The sequence below is a fragment of the Mobula hypostoma genome, chromosome 7, assembly GCF_963921235.1.
Source record: "Mobula hypostoma chromosome 7, sMobHyp1.1, whole genome shotgun sequence".
Classification (NCBI taxonomy): Eukaryota; Metazoa; Chordata; class Chondrichthyes; order Myliobatiformes; family Myliobatidae; genus Mobula; species Mobula hypostoma.
This window is the reverse complement of record NC_086103.1, coordinates 140,240,201-140,259,143: the sequence shown is the minus strand read 5'-3', so window position 1 is coordinate 140,259,143 and position 18,943 is coordinate 140,240,201. Positions and strand designations below refer to the sequence as shown.

Genomic DNA, 18,943 nt, shown 5'->3' with positions numbered 1-18,943 from the left:
TTCAGGATAACAGATTGGATAAATTTGTTTCAGATATGTGGCGTATGATACTTTACCCAATAATATTTCAGATGCATGTTAACAACAGGACTATAAATCTGGGGATGTAGGTATCAGTTGCCAGATGCTTTTTCCCATTCCCAATTCTCCAGATAGTATTGGAGCTTCCTTGTTCTGCTGAAATCCATGAGGTGAATCTATTGCTAAGTGATGGGGAGCTATGCCAGGTTAGGGAAAGGATTAGGTTCACAGGGATATTACACAAAACCATGTTCAAATCACTGCTACTACCAAAACCTTCAATGAAGGAAGAAGAGCAAAATTTCTTTTTCTGTCTCTTGTTCCAAAAATAAACAAAATGAACGAAATTTCAAAAGCAGGAAATCTGAAATAAAAACCAAAAGTGCTGAAAACAGAACACTCAGTAGATCCATCAGCATACATGTAGAAAGGAAAAACATTCCATGCCAAATATATGTGAGGGTTTTGTAGAGAGAACAGGAGAACATCTGAATAGTAGGTCAACCAATCCCTCTCTTACCAACACACTCCTTACTTTAAGCAACTTCTCCTTCAACTCTACTCACTTAATATCAAAGGTGTGACTATGGGAAATACCATGGGGCCAGCCAATGCTTGTTACTATAGTCCTCTCTTCCCTCCTCAAGCCCTCTCCTTCAGCTCTTTTTCCAGAACATTGGTGATAATATTCTTCCTGCTTCCTACATCTCACTTAATTTTATTAGTCTTGCTTCCAAGTTCCATGTCTCTCTGATTTTCACATGGTTCATATATGATCCTTCCCTTCCCTTCCCTTTCTTGACTTACCAATCTTCATCTTACTGATACTCATTACAAACCCAAATCCCAAAACTATCTCAACTACATCACTATCCACTATGGACTCCATTTCATTCCCCCAGCTTCTCTGTTTCTATCACATACAGTGGCACGCAAAAGTTTGGACACCCCTGGTCAAAACTCCTGTTACTGTGAATAGCTAAGCGAGTAAAAGATGACCTGATTTCCAAAAGGCATGAAGTTAAAAATGACACATTTCTTTAATATTTTAAGCAAGATTACTTTTTTATTTCCATCTTTTACAGTTTCAAAATAACAAAAAAGGAAAAGGGCCCGAAGCAAAAGTTTGGGCACCCTGCATGGTCAGTACTTAGTAACACCCCCTTTGGCAAGTATCACAGCTTGTAAACTCTTTCTGTAGCCAGCTAAGTCTTTTAATTCTTGTTTGGGGGATTTTTGCCCATTCTTCCTTGCAAAAGGCTTTTAGTTCTGTGAAATTCTTGGGCCCTCTTGCATGCACTGCTCTTTTGAGGTCTATCCACAGATTTTCGATGATGTTTAGGCCGGGGGACTGTGAGGGCCATGGCAAAACCTTCCACTTGCACCTCTTGAGGTAGTCCATTGTGGATTTTGAGGTGTGTTTAGGTTCATTATCTTGTTGTAGAAGCCATCCTCTTTTCACCTTCCACTTTTTTACAGACGGTGTGATGTTTGCTTCCAGAATTTGCTGGTATTTAGTTGAATTCATTCTTCCCTCTACCAGTGAAATGTTCCCCGTGCCACTGGCTGCAACACAAGCCCAAAGCATGATCGATCCACCCCCGTGCTTAACAGTTGGCGAGGGGTTCTTTTCATGAAATTCTGCACCCTTTTTTCTCCAAACATACCTTTGTGGCCAAAAAGTTCTACTTTAACTTCATCAGTCCACAGTACTTGTTTCCAAAATGCATCAGGCTTGTTTAGATGTTCCTTTGCAAACTTCTGATGCTGAATTTTGTGGTGAGGATGCAGGAAAGGTTTTCTTCCGATGACTCTTCCATGAAGGTCATATTTGTGCCGGTGTCGCTGCACAGTAGAACAGTGAACCACCACTCCAGAGTCTGCTAAATCTTCCTGAAGGTCTTTTGCAGACAAACGGGGGTTTTGATTTGCCTTTCTAGCAATCCTACGAGCAGTTCTCTCGGAAAGTTTTCTTGGTCTTCCAGCCCTCAACTTGACCTCCACTGTTCATGTTAACTGCCATTTCTTAATTACATTACAAACTGAGGAACGGCTACCTGAAAACGTTTTGCTATCTTTTTATAGCCTTCTCCTGCTTTGTTGGCATCATTTATTTCAATTTTCAGAGTGCTAGGCAGCTGCTTAGAGGAGCCCATGTCTGCTGATAGTTGGGATAAGGTTTGAGGAGTCAGGGTATTTATAAATCTTTTTGAAATTTGCATCACCTGGCCTTTCCTAATGATGACAAGCCATAGCCCTAACAAGCTAATTAAGGTCTGAGACCTTGGTAAAAGTTATCTGAGAGCTCAAATCTCTTGGGGTGCCCAAACTTTTGTATGGTGCTCTTTTCCTTTTTCTTCCACTCTAAAATTGTACAAAACAAAAATAATACACTAATCTTGCTTAAAATGTTGAAAAGAATGTTTCATCTTAACTTTATAACTTTTGGAGATCATTTCATGTTCTACTCACTTAATGATTCACAGTAACAGAAATTCTGACCAGGTGTGCCTAAACCTTTGCATACCACTATATGTCTTGATGATGAGACTTCCCATACCAGGGTTCTCAGAAGTCTTCCTTCTTCCTTAACTGTGATTGCTCCTCAAACCCGGGTTCTGAGCAGCATCTGAGGGGAGGAAAGGAGGCAAGGCCGAATAATACTCAGAAACTTGGCAGCTATGACAGAGCCCTCCATCCCACCAGGCTCAACATTCAGGGGATCAGTCTTTGTAATTTCTGGCACTGTTAACAAGATGTATTTAGGAATATTACTGCTCTTGGTAGCCCCAGCAAAATTGATTTATCCATCAACGTTTCATTATCCAATCTGCTATATTTATTTGATCACACGATTGATTCTTCTATCAAACCTCCAGCACAAAACTTTCCTGAATGTTTTCTGAAATTCCACGCCAACTAGAGATGCACTGCTCCTGGAGCTGGGGGACAGAAAACCTGATTTTGACCAGGAAGGCCAGGTCACTGAGGGACTTGCGGGAGTTTAGGGTAGAAAAGAGTTCACCTGAGATAATAAAATTAGGTTTTAAATTCTGGTAAGAAATTATGGGCAGATTTTGTTTCAGCCCCTACCTCTTCACACAGAGGTTGTAAGTTTTGTTGGTCACACTTGGAGTCCATAAGACCATTAGACATAGAAACAGAACTGGGCCATTGTGCCTATCGTGTCTGCTCCACCATTCCATCATGGCTGATTTATTATCCCTTTCAATCCATTTCCCCTGCCTTCTCAGTGAATAGCAGCTGACTCAGGAGTCTTTGACTGGAGCTGTAAAGCACATCCTTTGATTGAGAGCAAGTATGTCCTGATCGTCTTAAAGGAGTTGGGATAGCTTGTCTCTATATCAAAAGACAAGAATTAGTTTGTGTTAGCAAAGGGGCATACATACACTCATGGACAGAGTAAAATCAAGGTCAAAGAGGTCAAAGAAAAGTTTTACCCAACAATGAACTCCTGCTATAGCTTAGTTTGCCTTTGGTGATAATGTGTAGTTAGTTGCATTAATGGTCAAAGGTTTGAACTAAATTAATTTATAAATACTATAATATAACAAAAAGAAAGCATTTGTAAGAAGACCTACAATTTATCCATGTATAATGAAAAGCAGTTTCAAATATTAGGCTCAACACATTTTGGGGTAAATAATTCAAATTTCTGTGATATCATACTGGAGGAACATTGTATCATTTTTAATGCATGCATTTCTAAATGACAATAAACAAGGACTGAATGTCTTCATAATCTAAATTACTTTCCAATCTATTTTCATGAGTTATAGAAAGAATGGAAACAAGAAGGTGACAGATCTCTGTCTAGTTATCTGATGTCTGCGTCAGAAAGTTCCGGGCTCATTTTCAACTCGAGTCCAGAGGCTTGAGATGAAAAAAATTACACCAACAATCGGGAGTGCCGACGAGGGATTGCCGCAATGTGGGACGTGCTGCTTCACAACTGAAAAGTTAAGCCGAGGCCCTGCACACTCTCCCAGGTGGATGTAAAGGATCTCTCCCAGTGTCCTGTCCAATATTTTTCTCTCAATCAATATCCCTAAAGCAACCGGACAATTTGCTAACAGTTAAAAGACATTTGAAAAGGCTGCAACATATTTTCTATTTCTTTTGTAGCTCCATATCAAAATGTATTTCACTGGTTAGTGTCGCTGGAAAAGCACGCCGAGAGGTTACAGTCATTACGGTAGCTGTTGCTATGATTGAAAGTATGCAATCGGAATCCATGTCAGTGGTGTTTTTGGACAGCCGAAGCAAGGAACGTTGAACAGAGAAAAGGGGAGAGTCTGAGAAACCCGTTTGAAGGCTTAATACGATGTCTCCAATTAAATACCATCCCCCGAAGACAATTGACCCGAAAATATAATTCTGTAATAAAAATTATTGCATTGGTACTTGTGATGATACATGGTAGCGAATTAACTGAATTATCATTCCACAATTATTATTCCTCTTGAACGTGTGAAAACCCAGATGGTTTTAGAACATTAAACATAAACTGCATCGGCTTTGATAACCAGATAATACTCTAAGCATTGAAACACAGGTTCCGGTAACTTTAGAACGTTGTCTGAATATAGCAATAGCGATTTCTGAGCACATTAACAGCTTCCGTCGGGTTCAAGGTTTCAATATCGAATCAATTGCCAGACTACACAGAGGTAACGCGGTGGATATCGGGTTATCCGATAAAACACTTCCCCCGAGTGGATTGCTCGCTAGCTAGGAAGAAAGCAAGGATCCGACACAATTTTGAAATAAGTAGGAACCCATTAGACTCTTCCTTATAGAGCAGTTATTCACCAGGGCCACTCATACCGCCAAACACCTGGGTGAAGAGAGAGGAGAGCGTAGGGGAGAATGGTGTAAAGCTCGAATAGGGAGTCCGTTGGCTCCTAGAAAAACCAAGTCAGTCAGTCAGTAAGTCAGAGATGTTTAAAGTTTTGAAGTAAGTATACAGCACAGAAAAGATGTCCAACCATGCTCGTCGGCATCTGAACAGTACTGAGAGGAAAGTTGCCACACCTGCGACTTCGCATTCAACGTGTCAGCCAAGAAGTGGCGAACTGAATAATAAACGGCAGCACACGTCATTATAGTAAAGGGAAAGATAGTAACTGTAAGGCGAACGTGAGACTTGGAAGGCAAGCGTACAGGCAAAAATCAAGTCCTCCCGTCGCCGTCCCGTCCCGCCCCAGGTCAGGATGCTTTAACCCATGTCTTCCCCCAGCGAATCGGAAAGTTGGAGCTGCCCGAAAAAGTTGAAACGAAGCCGCGAGTCTCCGGGAAACTGCTCTCGGTTTATTAAAAAAGTTAAATACAATTTCATAAATGATACTACTGGAGATTCTTTGTGGATTTAAATTCACAGATCCGAAAACAGTAAGTCGGGTTCACCGTTGTGTATTATCGTACGTTCCTTCGCCCGTACAAAGGCTGGCCCAGTGGTCGGCGGTGTACACAGCTGACTATCAAGGCAGCAGAGCCCTGTGGAAATTCTTGGCAATGCTGCTTCTGGGACGGACTTTCTGTAAAGTGATCAGTCCATCTGTGGCCCACTTATGAAGTCACGTTATACCACCGAACAACCACTGAATAGTTTAAATAAGTTCGGTGTGAGATGAGGGTAACATTTTGGTGGATCTCTTTACAGTTTGGTCTTTAGATGTCAAGTATAGACTCAATTGCAGCAAGTCATTCGGCAAGTAGCTACATGGTTGGGCTTATACGACAGCTGGAAAGGAGTCCACATGTATGACTTTTGAGTCTCTATGAGTAGGTCAACATTAGGTGAGGATGGAACGGCATACAGACAAAAAAGCGCAGGGTTCAACGAAGCTGTATTTTAGGGTGTTGGAGATTTGAAAGGAGATAAATACTGTGTGGCGCTTATGTTACAGGTCAGAGAAAATATGTCTGGGTTCTTAGTAAGCGACATGTTAGTTACACTGCTCGTCACCCTATCTCCACAACTATAAAGCAGTGCTTTACGAGGTTCAACGACTTGACTGGAGGCAAGCACGCCAATACAATTGCCGCTCCCCTTTCTTCTTTTAGCACCAGCATATCTTTCGCCTTTTCCAGCACTTTAAGGTGAACCTTTAGCCCCGCGTCCTTTACTGGTCATCGTATCCAACTGTTTCAGAATGAGACACAGTGATTATGTTGCCATGACTTCCATGAATACGCCAGTTCGAGGGCTGGGGTCCCGCAAGCTAATCCTGGAAGTAACGCATTCTGATGAATAGTTTTCTTCTATCCCAGGAGCTAATACACGTACACCCGGCGAGTCGAGGCAATATTACATGAGCAATAAAGCTGATTGGTATTTATGAAAACTTTTATCATTCCAAATGTCTGTTAATGTCAAATCTATATTCATATTGTTGTGAGCAAATAGATCTTAATACTAGTTGCTTTGTTAGGTCAAGGAAATAGTGGTGAAAATAGATGTCTTATAAGCAGGTGAACAAATATGGGGAAATGGAAGAACAGGTTAGAAGGTAGGAGAAAGTATATAGATGGGTTAAAGTGCCAAGGAAGAATAACGTGTTAGTCCTCTTTGGTACTAGAAAATTAAAAGATTCGGACGCTAGCTCAGTATAAATTCACAGTGGAATTAACAAATGACCTGTGAAATTAAGTTATTTTTAAAGGCCAGAACATTATCATGATGAGCAACGTTCGGTATTGCCATACTTAAATCAAAGATATGGTTATCAAGAAAATCTTCAACAAAGGGCCTTAAAATCATCGCTAAGTGGACTTTCAGCAGTACAGTAAGTTTCTCACATAAGATATCACAAGCTATTTGATAATGACAATGTTCCTTCAAACGTAGATATATTTTTAAAGCTGTATATTCGTACCTGTACTCCATTGGGTTTGAAACCAATCATCATGTTGATATGATTGGAATAAATGCTACCTTTTCGGAAGTTCCTCAGTTCCCCCGACAAACGAAGTACTGGGCTCTTCCAAGAAGAATGTCTACGATTTAGTTACACTAATGTGGCTCTGTTTTGAGATATTATAAGAATAAAGTCACTGATAGAACACGCGGCCTTCACAACAAACAGACAACGTGGAGCAACAAATGAAAGATGATCATTTCTCCTGTTTCAATAGTATTTACTTACTAATTTCAAACATAACAACCTCATTGTTAAAGTAAAATCGCCAGCAAGGAATAAATTAATAAATTAATAAAATCTTCCCCTTTGATAATGGATAATTTATCTTTTATACTGGGTTTTTGGTAAGATTGACATACTATTGAAAGCTACTAAGTATTAATATTTATGCTAATTCTGCAAAATCACATAAACCAATATCATCACTGTCAATTATAGTGTTACTCTTGGTACCATATGCTTACTCCAGCAAGTCAATAAAAACATCCATTTAATGAGTAAATATCAACAAATATTTACATTTGTGGATAATCGGCATCCAGGATACTTAAAACCAGAGCAACAACAGTTTCTGGTAGCGGAGGTTACATTTCCCTGGTGGTTCACATTTTTATCCTCGTCCGTCAATAAATGCCGTTGGGAAATTACTCAGCCCAAAACTGGAAAATAATCCAAAAGACAGCTAATCAAAATTTGAATATTACGTTTTTTTCAGATAGGAAGCTAGCTTGGCGATAGTCAGATATAATATTCATCTCTCAAACAGACAATTGAACACTTTTATAATAAACTGAACTGAGATAATTGCGGTAATAATAATTCCTTAGAAAGACAACAAAATTAATCCAAATGGTCAATCTTAATGGATCTGAGTCTGTGCAAAAATGTAAACCAAATGGCAACTAATAGTGGCAAACTTCTCTAGGTTGGTTAATCGTTACGAAGGGAATAACACTACCAGTTGTGCTGTAGCAAATGAAAGGCTGAAGCAGCAAAACTATTAGATTACTGCTCGGTAAATGTTGGTTTATGATCTGTCAGATGACCGTCTCTCGAGGATTTGATTTTCAGCACCAGAACCCGAGGACAGCTCCATATTAGTATGCCGTTTCATCCGCCATTTAGAAGCGCGATCCTCTTGAAACAGACAAGGTGGCAGTGGCAGTGATGTGTACAAAAAAATCCCTTTGGTCGTTGTCTATCGTATTATGTTTAACTAAGTCAGCATATTATTTATATGTTTTTGCACATGCTTGGCGACCAAGACCCCATCATTTTAAAATGACTGAAATACTGTCGTCATTTCTAAATCGATTGCAACACCTTGTAACAAAGGCGTTAAATGGTGGAATTTTCCAAAATACAGTCAGGAATCTTGGGTTCTTACATTTTCCGGATAACTCGAAATGCTATATTTGAAGTCCTGCACATTTAAACTGCACGTACACCGCAAGAGTACTGTACCACGTTTTATTGCTTTCTTATTCAACTCACGTTTCACGATCTGTAACTTTTCATGAAGAATATATCACAATAATATTTCAGGAAAAGATTTCCAAAGGTTTGGACAGCATACGATGGTTTACTGCAATGGTCATATGCCTTACCAAGAGTACCTCAGGGACGCAGCTAAAACTTTTGAGTTAGCCTTTTATAAAACATGTTATTGATAAAGGCCACATGTCCGGATAGATTTTAATTGTACCTCTTCCACTGTATACATCACAGTAAAAATCATGTAATTGGTTATTGTTAGAAATGCGTATTCAATTCCCTCGTGTTAAACAAAAAGAAGATAAGCGGGCTTTATCAGTTAAAGTTGAACAGATATTAAACATAAATATATCAAAATGTTCAAAGAGTGAATAGTCACACATAAAATAAGCAAAATTGAAAACAAATCGAGATTAGTAATTCTAATTTTTTAGTTTGAGTCCAAAGATCTAGGTTTTACAGGGTTAGATCTTATGACTATCTGAAGTGTTCCTTTGGTCTGTGCTGAGATCACCAGTCTTCACTGAATTCAAAGTCAAAACTTACAAAAAGCATCAAACATCGTAATATTTGGGAATCTGAATAAAGCAATTGTAAAGTTTGATGGTTGCCTTTATTTATACAAATATAGTCAATGGACAGCGCCTCAATCCGGTTGCTATGGAGTCCGCGGCTCTCCTGCGTGTGTAAAGTCCCCAGAGCGAGTGTTGGTGTAATGTTCCTGTTGGTCTCCATCGTTGCATGCACCGCACCGTTTGGCGGGTATCTCGGACTTTATATATAGACGAAAAATTACGAAAGTGGAAATCTGGAGTTAACTGACATACATTTCTGCTATAGGTGCGTCTCCTTTATAAACACAAATATATGATTTCCAGAAATAGGAAATCGGGTTTAATGTGATTTGCCATGCGCTGTGGCCGTCGCCACCCCCTCCCCTCTAATTTTTTTGAAACTATGCTATCTTCAAGTATTTTACACAACAGTTTTCTCGGCAGTCAGGCGATAGTTCATTACAAAAGCATGGAATGGAACACTGGATTCCTTGCAGCGTCTGTACAGTGGAGGGCTGAATCCGATTCTCCTCTCTCCGGGCCGGTCCGAGAGTCGAGACTCTGTCGTTTACTGTGGATGTCGGGAGGCAGACAGACTGCTGCCGCTGCCGCCGCCGCCGCCGCCGCCGTCTTAGGGCCCGGGCTCACCGCCACACTCTTTGGCGAGGTGCCCTTCACCGCCTCGGGGCTGCAGTGGTCGCGCTCGTACTCCTCCTGAGCCCTCTGCATTTTCCGCTTCTTCATTTTGCTTTTGTGAAAGTGGAAGGTGAACAGAGATACGGCAATTACGCCGAATATCAGCATCACCAACACGATAAGAACCACAGTCGCCGAGAAGGAGTGGATTAACTTTCCCACCTCGGTCACACAGGTACCATTGCTCGGAGAAAAGTTCCTGTTTCCAGTACAAGAGGACAAAGAAAGCGACAAATCCTTGTGTATCCTGGCACTCATTTGTTGGCCAGTAAAATAGCCGTTCTCAACGCTGCTGGTCTGTCGAGCTCCCTCGGTCGGCGTTACAATACCAGTCGCGCCGAGTAAACCGCCGTGCCTGTAGGAGGGAAACAGAATTCCAATGTTCAAGTTTAAGATCCGGAAATAGCAAATAGGATATCTAAATGTAAGGTCGCCGTCAAACAATCTGTCTGTTGAAAACACAATTAAGCTGCATATAAAAATAAGTTGAGAATAAGAAGGTCACTCAACGTTTGGCATCGCCATGCAAAATAAATGGGAACAGAGAACCTGGTTCACCAATGGTGGTGTAATGCGTCTCTGTGCGTCCGTCTAATGAATCCATAACGTTGTGCAGTGAAGCGATCGCTTGGGGTAACAAAAAAAGGCTAGCGACAGGAAAATCTTTCACATAGACCGAACAACCCTATTCCATTACCAGTCACTGAAGCCTTGCCTGTCTTCTTTGATTTACGCTACTCAGCTTCGCAGGTGCAGTTATGTTTTCAAACATTTGCCGATAATTGTCAAAATAATGTTAAACACTATTCCCAGCAAAGGCTAACAATGTTAAGGCGCACATTTCAAAGCTACTTCCACAATCTTAATACTGAGGAGTGACTATCGTTTGTAATTCAATCAGCAATCTTGATTTCCAAATCTGTTACATGGCCAGACTGCAACTACTTCATCACTTTTATCTCGGCGGTTTCAAAAGTCGGAACGTGCAATTGTAACAAAGACAAAGCCTTCGCAAAAATAAAATCGGTTTTCGCTGGAGGACCAGTTGCGGGTCTTGGTATGGCAAAGTAACGATTGACTGACTGGTTATGGGAAGGCAAAAGTCGGTGGCAGCACGAACAAAGGAGGCGGATTAAAATTGCCAGGCAATGCAATTTTGCGGAGCAGTGGGACATGCAAACCTCAAAAATAAAACTATAGATTTATAAAGATATCTTAGAGAAAGGGTTTCTCAAAGAGTAAATAACACAAAGACCAAGATCTACTCAAAGTGAGTTCAATTGATCCTTGTAGTTTAAAATGAAACAGCTCCAGATGTTTCTCTTACCTTGGCTGGGTGGCGAGTCCGGCTGTTCCGGAAGCTGAGAGCTGAAGTAACGAAATAATAATAAGACAGATCGGTGAAACAATGTGAACTGCACAGCCCCAATAACCGGAAGTACGTATTTTCTTCGACAACCAAAAATATCACTGAGCTCATCCAGTTACTTGGTAATTCCAAATCATTTTGGATATTCGTTGCCTTTTGCGGGATTCTTTTGTTCAAATTTCAATACCTTATTAAGCACTGGGACTGGAGGGGTGGGTGAATATAAACAGAAAATATGCTGACAAATTACAAACGCTTACTCTCGAGGAACAGCTCCCATATTGTTCTTAACTACGGTAGACAAGGGTAACATTTAAATTTTTATTGATCCCATCCCATTTCTAGAGGTACATCTACATCGTGGCGCCCTTTGTCGAATCTACCAATAACATCATGCAGTTCGTTTCACTTGCCCCGACAAGGCGTCCCAACTGCTCTCAGTAAGACCAAATTGATCGAAGCCAATAAGAATTGCATCTCTGTTGTTTGCCTAAAATAGGGATATAATTAGTTTTAATTGTTGAAGAGCTCAGTGTTTCATAGGCATGTATGATTTTAAAATTGCATAGCTTTGCAATACAGGAATGCTGCTTGATTTTAATCATATATGGAATATCCAACATCAATGAGGATGCAGTAATGCTTTTGAAGGTGATTGAAACGAAGAATTAACATTGCAGCCTCTTTTGAAACTAAGGCGCATGATTTTATCTGCTCCTACGTTCGGAGTGTTACAGCTGTGCTTTCTTTCTAGGGGTATTCCAGTGAGATTGAAAACTGGTAATATGCGTGTCTGGTGAGGACGTGCATATTAATCAGATGCTCTGAGTACAGATTACTTTTTCATTGTGAAAAATCTCTGGGTGCTGTGTCTTCATTTAACGGCAAGAATCAGATAAATCCCAGTTACACTATTTTCATTAAATTTCATTGTGCTTTCAGACTAATCTCTCTGCTCTCTTGGAGAAGCTCAAAGTTATGGAAGCATGCAGCTAAGGATTGGATCTGATCCAAAACGTTTGCTGCAGCTCCCAGACGTGTGAAAGAGTAGATTAAAAATATCCAGTCGAATCAATTTCTTTTGAAAAATGAATAGTTATATTATCAATTATGACCAATATAAATGAATATTGCAATTAATGAAATAAAATCTAAGAGTACATCTTAAAGTGTTTTTAACATTGATGAACAAAGTCGTATATCTTTCTATGCCTAATGAATTGCTCTAGACAACTTCATCTGGATAGGATTTCTTCAACTTAAAATTCACTGGAGTTACATCTTCACTGGGAGTTTTTTTTATTCTTGTTACTACCAGAGTGATTTGGTTGATTGTCTTGTAATTAATTCATTGGATCAGAATTCTACAACGTTTGTAGTATATGTAAAATATGTTGTGCATGAGATGTGTCTTGATAAGAAAATATGCTTCTTGTATCAGGATTACTAAAAGTTTTTGAAGAGGTCATTTATCAACCTTGCAAAAGAACCATTCTTCCAGTAGGCACAACATTTTTGGCCATAGCCTCTTCCATCAGTACTGGAATCAAAATCAATGAATTTTAACAATGTCCTTGCACATCTAGGAAACAGATTACAATAACAAAATATTTGAACTGCTTAATTACTATTGCCAAGTTGACCAAAAGCTACTTTGGTCAAAAGGTGTTATATCTGAATGCACACAGTATATGGAATAAAGTAAATGATCTTGTAGCGCAGTTAGAGATTGGCTGGTGTGACGTGGGCATCACTGAGATGTGGCTGAAAGAAGATCACAGATGAGAGCTTAACATCCAAGGATACACCTTGTATCAGAAGGATAGGCAGGTAGAAGCTGAGGTGGCTCTGTTGGTGAAAAAATGAAATCAAATCCTTAGAAAGAGGTGACGTTGGATCAGAAGATATAGGATCATTGTGGATAGAGTTCAGAAACTGCAAGGGTAAAAAGACCCTGATGGGGGTTATATACAGGCCCCTGAACTGGAGCCAGGATATGGGATATAAATTTCAATGGGAAATAGAAAACACATTGTAATAAGAGCAATATTATGACAGACATGGGAGATTTCAATATGCAGGCAGTTTGGGAAAATCAGGTTGGTGCTAAGAGAGGGAAGAGAGGGAATTTGTAGAATGCCAACAAGATGGTTTTTTAGAGCAGCTTGTGGTTGAACTCACTAGTTGAATTCTGGATTGGGTGTTGATTTGATTAGGGAGCTTTAGGTTAAGAAACCGTTGAAAAGCAGTGATCATAATATGATATAATTCACTCTGTTGTTTGAGAGGGACAAGATAAAAGTAAACATAGAACATAGTAACATGGAAAACCTACAGCATAATACAGGCCCTTCAGCCCACAAAGCTGTGCCGAACATGTCCTTACCTTAGACAACAGGAATTCTGCAGATGCTGGAAATTCAAGCAACACACATCAAAGTTGCTGGTGAATGCAGCAGGCCAGGCAGCATCTGTAGGAAGAGGTGCAGTCGACGTTTCAGGCCGAGACCCTTCGTCAGGACTAACTGAAGGAAGAGTGAGTAAGGGATTTGAAAGTTGGAGGGGGAGGGGGAGATCCAAAATGATAGGAGAAGACAGGAGGGGGAGGGATGGAGCCAAGAGCTGGACAGGTGATAGGCAAAAGGGGATACAAGAGGATCATGGGACAGGAGGTCCGGGAAGAAAGACAAGGGGGGGGGGCCAGAGGATGGGCAAGAGGTATATTCAGAGGGACAGAGGGAGAAAAAGGAGAGTGAGAGAAAGAATGTGTGCATAAAAATAAGTAACAGATGGGGTACGAGGGGGAGGTGGGGCCTTAGCGGAAGTTAGAGAAGTCGATGTTCATGCCATCAGGTTGGAGGCTACCCAGACGGAATATAAGGTGTTGTTCCTCCAACCTGAGTGTGGCTTCATCTTTACAGTAGAGGAGGCCGTGGATAGACATGTCAGAATGGGAATGGGATGTGGAATTAAAATGTGTGGCCACTGGGAGATCCTGCTTCCTCTGGCAGACAGAGCGTAGATGTTCAGCAAAGCAGTCTCCCAGTCTGCGTCGGGTCTCGCCAATATATAAAAGGCCACATCGGGAGCACCGGACGCAGTATATCACCCCAGTCGACTCACAGGTGAAGTGTTGCCTCACCTGGAAGGACTGTTTGGGGCCCTGAATGGTGGTAAGGGAGGAAGTGTAAGGGCATGTTCCGCTTACACGGATAAGTGCCAGGAGGGAGATCAGTGGGGAGGGATGGGGGGGACGAATGGACAAGGGAGTTGCGTAGGGAGCGATCCCTGCGGAATGCAGAGAGAGGGGGAGGGAAAGATGTGCTTAGTGGTGGGATCCCGTTGGAGGTGGCAGAAGTTACGAAGAATAATATGATGGACCCCGAGGCTGGTGGGGTGGTAGGTGAGGACCAGGGGAACCCTATTCCTAGTGGGGTGGCGGGAGGATGGAGTGAGAGCAGATGTACGTGAAATGGGGGAGATGCATTTAAGAGCAGAGTTGATAGTGGAGGAAGGGAAGCCCCTTTCTTTAAAAAAGGAAAACATCTCCCTCGTCCTAGAATGAAAAGCCTCATCCTGAGAACAGATGCGGCGGAGACGGAGGAATTGTGAGAAGGGGATGGCGTTTTTGCAAGAGACAGGGTGAGAAGAGGAATAGTCCAGATAGCTGTGAGAGTCAGTAGGCTTATAGTAGACATCAGTGGATAAGCTGTCTCCAGAGACAGAGACAGAAAGATCTAGAAATGGGAGGGAGGTGTCAGAAATGGACCAGGTAAACTTGAGGGCAGGGTGAAAGTTGGAGGCAAAGTTAATAAAGTCAACGAGTTCTTCATGCGTGCAGGAAGCAGCGCCAATGCAGTCGTCGATGTAGTGAAGGAAAAGTGGGGGACAGATACCAGAATAGGCACGGAACATAGATTGTTCCACAAAGCCAACAAAAAGGCAGGCATAGCTAGGACCCATACGGGTGCCCATAGCTACACCTTTAGTTTGGAAGAAGTGGGAGGAGCCAAAGGAGAAATTATTAAGAGTAAGGACTAATTCCGCTAGACGGAGCAGAGTGGTGGTAGAGGGGAACTGATTAGGTCTGGAATCCAAAAAGAAGCGTAAAGCTTTGAGACCATCCTGATGGGGGATGGAAGTATATAAGGACTGGACATCCATGGTGAAAATAAAGCAGTGGGGGCCAGGGAACTTAAAATCATCGAAAAGTTTAAGAGCGTGAGAAGTGTCACGAACATAGGTAGGAAGGGATTGAACAAGGGGTGATAAAACCGTGTTGAGGTATGCAGAAACGAGTTCGGTGGGGCAGGAGCAAGCTGAGAACTTAACTTAGAACTACCTAGGCTTTACCCATAGCCCTCTATTTTTCTAAGCTCCATGTACCTATCCAAAAGTCTCTTAAAAGACCCTATCATTTCTGCCTCCACCACCACCGCCTGCAGCCCATTCCACGTATTCACCACTCTCTGTGTAAAAAACTTACCCCTGATATCTCCTCTGTACCTACTTCCAAACACCTTAAAACTCTGCCCTCTTGTGTTAGTCATTTCAGCCCTGGGAAAAAGCCTCTGACTATCCACACGATCAATGCCTCTCATTATCTTGTATACCTCTGTCAGGTCACCTCTCATCCTCCGTCGCTCCAAGGAGAAAAGGCCGAGTTCACTCAACCTATTCTCATAAGGCATGCTCCCCAATCCAGGCAACATCCTTGTAAATCTCCTCTGCACCCTTTCTATGGTTTCCACGTCCTTCCTGTAGTGAGGCGACCAGAATTGAGCACAGTACTCGAAGTGGGGTCTGACTACGGTCCTATATAGCTGCAACATTACCTCTTGGCCCTTAAACTCAATCCCACGATTGATGAAGGCCAATGCACCATATGCTTTCTTAACCACAGAGTCAACCTGTGTAGATATAACAATATTACAGTGGAGTAAAGGGAATTAGAGAGGCACAAGAGAAGAGCTGGCCGAAGTTGAATAGAAGGGGACACTAGCAGGGATGATAGCAGAACAGCAATGCCTGGAATTTCTGGAGGCAATTTAGAAGGTGCAGGATAGATACATTCCAAAGATGAAGTATTCTATAGGGAGGATGAGGCAACTGTGTGTGGCAGGGGAAGACAAAGGCAGCATAAAAGCAAAAGAGAGGGCATATAATATAGTGAAAACTAGTGGGAAGTTAGAGGATTTAGAACTTTTAAAAGGCAACAGAATGCAATGCAAAAAATCCATAAATGGAGAAAAGATGAAATATGAAGGTAAGCTAACCAAAAATATCAAAAAGGATATCAAAAGTTTTTCAAACACATAAAGAAGAAAAGAGAGATGAGAGTAGATATTGAATCACTGGAAAATAACGCTAGAGAGATTGTAATGGGGGACAAAGTATTATGCTTCAGTCTTCACTGTGGAAGACATCAACACTGTGCCACAAATGTGAAACTGTCAGGGGGCAGAAGTCAGTGTCATTGCTATGACTAAGAAGAATATGCATGGGAAGCCAAAAGGTCTGAAGGTAGATAAGTCACCTGGAGCTGATGGACTATACCCCAGGGTTCTGAATGAGGTTTCTGAAGAGATTGTGGAGGCATTAGTAATGATCTTTCCAGATTCACTAGATCCTGGAATGGTTCTGGAGGACTGGAAAATTGTAAATGTCACTCCCCTCTTTAGGAAGGGTGGTGGGGGGGTGGGAGGCAAAAGGAAGGAAATTATAGGCCAGTTAGCCTGACTTCAGTGGTTGGGAAGATGTTGGAGTCCATTATTAAGGATGAAGTTTTGGGGTACTTAGAAATGCATGATAAAGTAAGCAAAAGCAGACTGGGAGACCGCTTTGCTGAACACCTACGCTCTGTCCGCCCAAGAAAGCAGGATCTCCCAGTGGCCACACATTTCATTCCACATTCCATTCCCATTCTGACATGTCTATCCACGGCCTCCTCTACTGTAAAGATGAAGCCACACTCAGGTTGGAGGAACAACACCTTATATTCCGTCTGGGTAGCCTCCAACCTGATGGCATGAACATCGACTTCTCTAACTTCCGCTAATGCCCCACCTCCCCCTCGTATCCCATCTGTTATTTATTTTTATACACACATTCTTTCTCTCACTCTCCTTTTTCTCCCTCTGTCCCTCTGCCTATACCCTTTGCCCATCCTCTGGTTCCCTCCCCACTGTCTTTCTCCCCGGACCTCCTGTCCCATGATCCTCTCATATCCCTTTTGCCAGTCACCTGTCCAGCTCTTGGCTCCGTCCCTCCCCCTCCTGTCTTCTCCTATCATTTTGGATCTCCCCCTCCCCCTCCCACTTTCAAATCTCTTACTAACTCTTCCTTCAGTTAGTCCTGACGAAGGATCTCAGCCTGAAACGTCGACTGTACCTCTTCCTAGAGATGCTGCCTGGCCTGCTGCGTTCACCAGCAACTTTGATGTGTGTTGCTTGAATTTCCAGCATCTGCAGAATTCCTGTTGTTTAAGTAAAAGTAAGTATGATTTCCTTAAGAAGAAATCTTGCTTGACAAATATGTTGGAATTCTTTGAGGAAATAACAGGCACGTTAAATAAAGGAGAGTCAGAGGATGTTGCTTACATGGATTTTCAAAAGGCCTTTGACAAGGTACTGCACACGAGGCAGCATAACAAGATAAGACCCCATGGTATTACATGAAAGATACTGACATGTATTGAAGATTGGCAGGAAGCAAAGAGTCGGAATAAAGACAGCCTATTCTGGTTGTTTGCTGGTGACTAGTGGTGTTCTTCTGGGGTCAATAAGTTGGATAAAGGTATTGATGGCTTTGTGGCCATGTTTGCATATGTTACTAAGATAAGTGGAGGGGCAGGTAGAGTTGAGGAAGCAGGAAGTCTACAGAAAGACTTGGACAGATTGGGAGAATGGACAAAGAAGTGACAGATGGAATATAATGTAGGGAGGTGTATGGTCACACACTTTGATAAAAGGAATAAAGGCATGGACTATTGTCTAAATGGAGAAAATTCAAAAATCAGAGATGCAAAGGAAATTCAGTGTCTTTGTGCAGGATTCCCTGAAAGTTAACTTGCGGTTTGAGTTGGTGGTAAGGAAGGCAAATGAGAGGACTAGAATGTAAGAGCAAGGATGTGAGCTGAGGCTTTATAAAGCATTGGTCAGACTGCACTTTAAATATTGTGAGCAGTTTTGGGCCCTTTATCTAAGAAAGATGTGCTTCCATTGTTAAGTGTCCAGAGGGGGTTAACGAGAATGATTCCAGGAATGAAAGAGCGTATGAAGAACATTTGTTGGTTTTGGGCCTGTACTCGCTGGAAGTTAGAAGAATGATGAGAGTGGAATTCTTTGAAATGGATCGAATATTGAAAGGCCTAGAGTGGACGGGGAGCACATATTTCCTATAGTGTGTGAGTGTAGGACAGGAGAGCACAGCCGCAGAATAGAGTAGCGTCCATTTAGAACAGAGCTGAGAAGGGATTTCTTTACCCAGAGGGTGGTGAATCTTTGGAATTCATTGCCAGGATGGCTGTGGAAGCAAAGTCAATGAGTATATTTACAGCAGAGATTGATAGGTTCTTGGTTAGTCAGGGCATCAAAGGTTATGGGTAGAAGGCAAGAGAATGAGGTTGAGAGGGAAAATAAATCAGCCATGATAGAATGGTGGAGCAGACGAAGGGCCGAGTGGCCTAATTCTGCTCTTATTCCTTATGGTCTAAAAGCATGGTCAAACATTAAAGCAGAAAAAGGATGAAGAGTCTGTGAGACTTAGGGAGGTAAATCTGGAGCTGAAGAGCTTGGCAATTGTTTTAATAAGGTTACAAAGGTGTCAGTGGTGGCATGTGCGAATTCAGGGATGCTCAAGACACC

At 41.8% G+C, this 18,943-nt stretch overlaps 1 long non-coding RNA gene across 2 annotated transcripts in view; it reads right to left on the bottom strand.

Moving 5' to 3' along the window:
* The window catches only part of LOC134349026 (uncharacterized), a 67,146-nt gene extending 57,672 nt beyond the window's left edge, over positions 1–9,474 (bottom strand). For both annotated transcript variants that reach the window (XR_010018562.1, XR_010018561.1), the window contains exons 1-2: positions 7,485–9,474; positions 6,921–7,068 (exon numbers count right to left, since the gene is read on the bottom strand). This is a non-coding gene — a long non-coding RNA (uncharacterized LOC134349026). The remainder of the gene's footprint in view (positions 1–6,920; positions 7,069–7,484) is intronic.
* Positions 9,475–18,943: the final 9,469 nt, after the last annotated feature.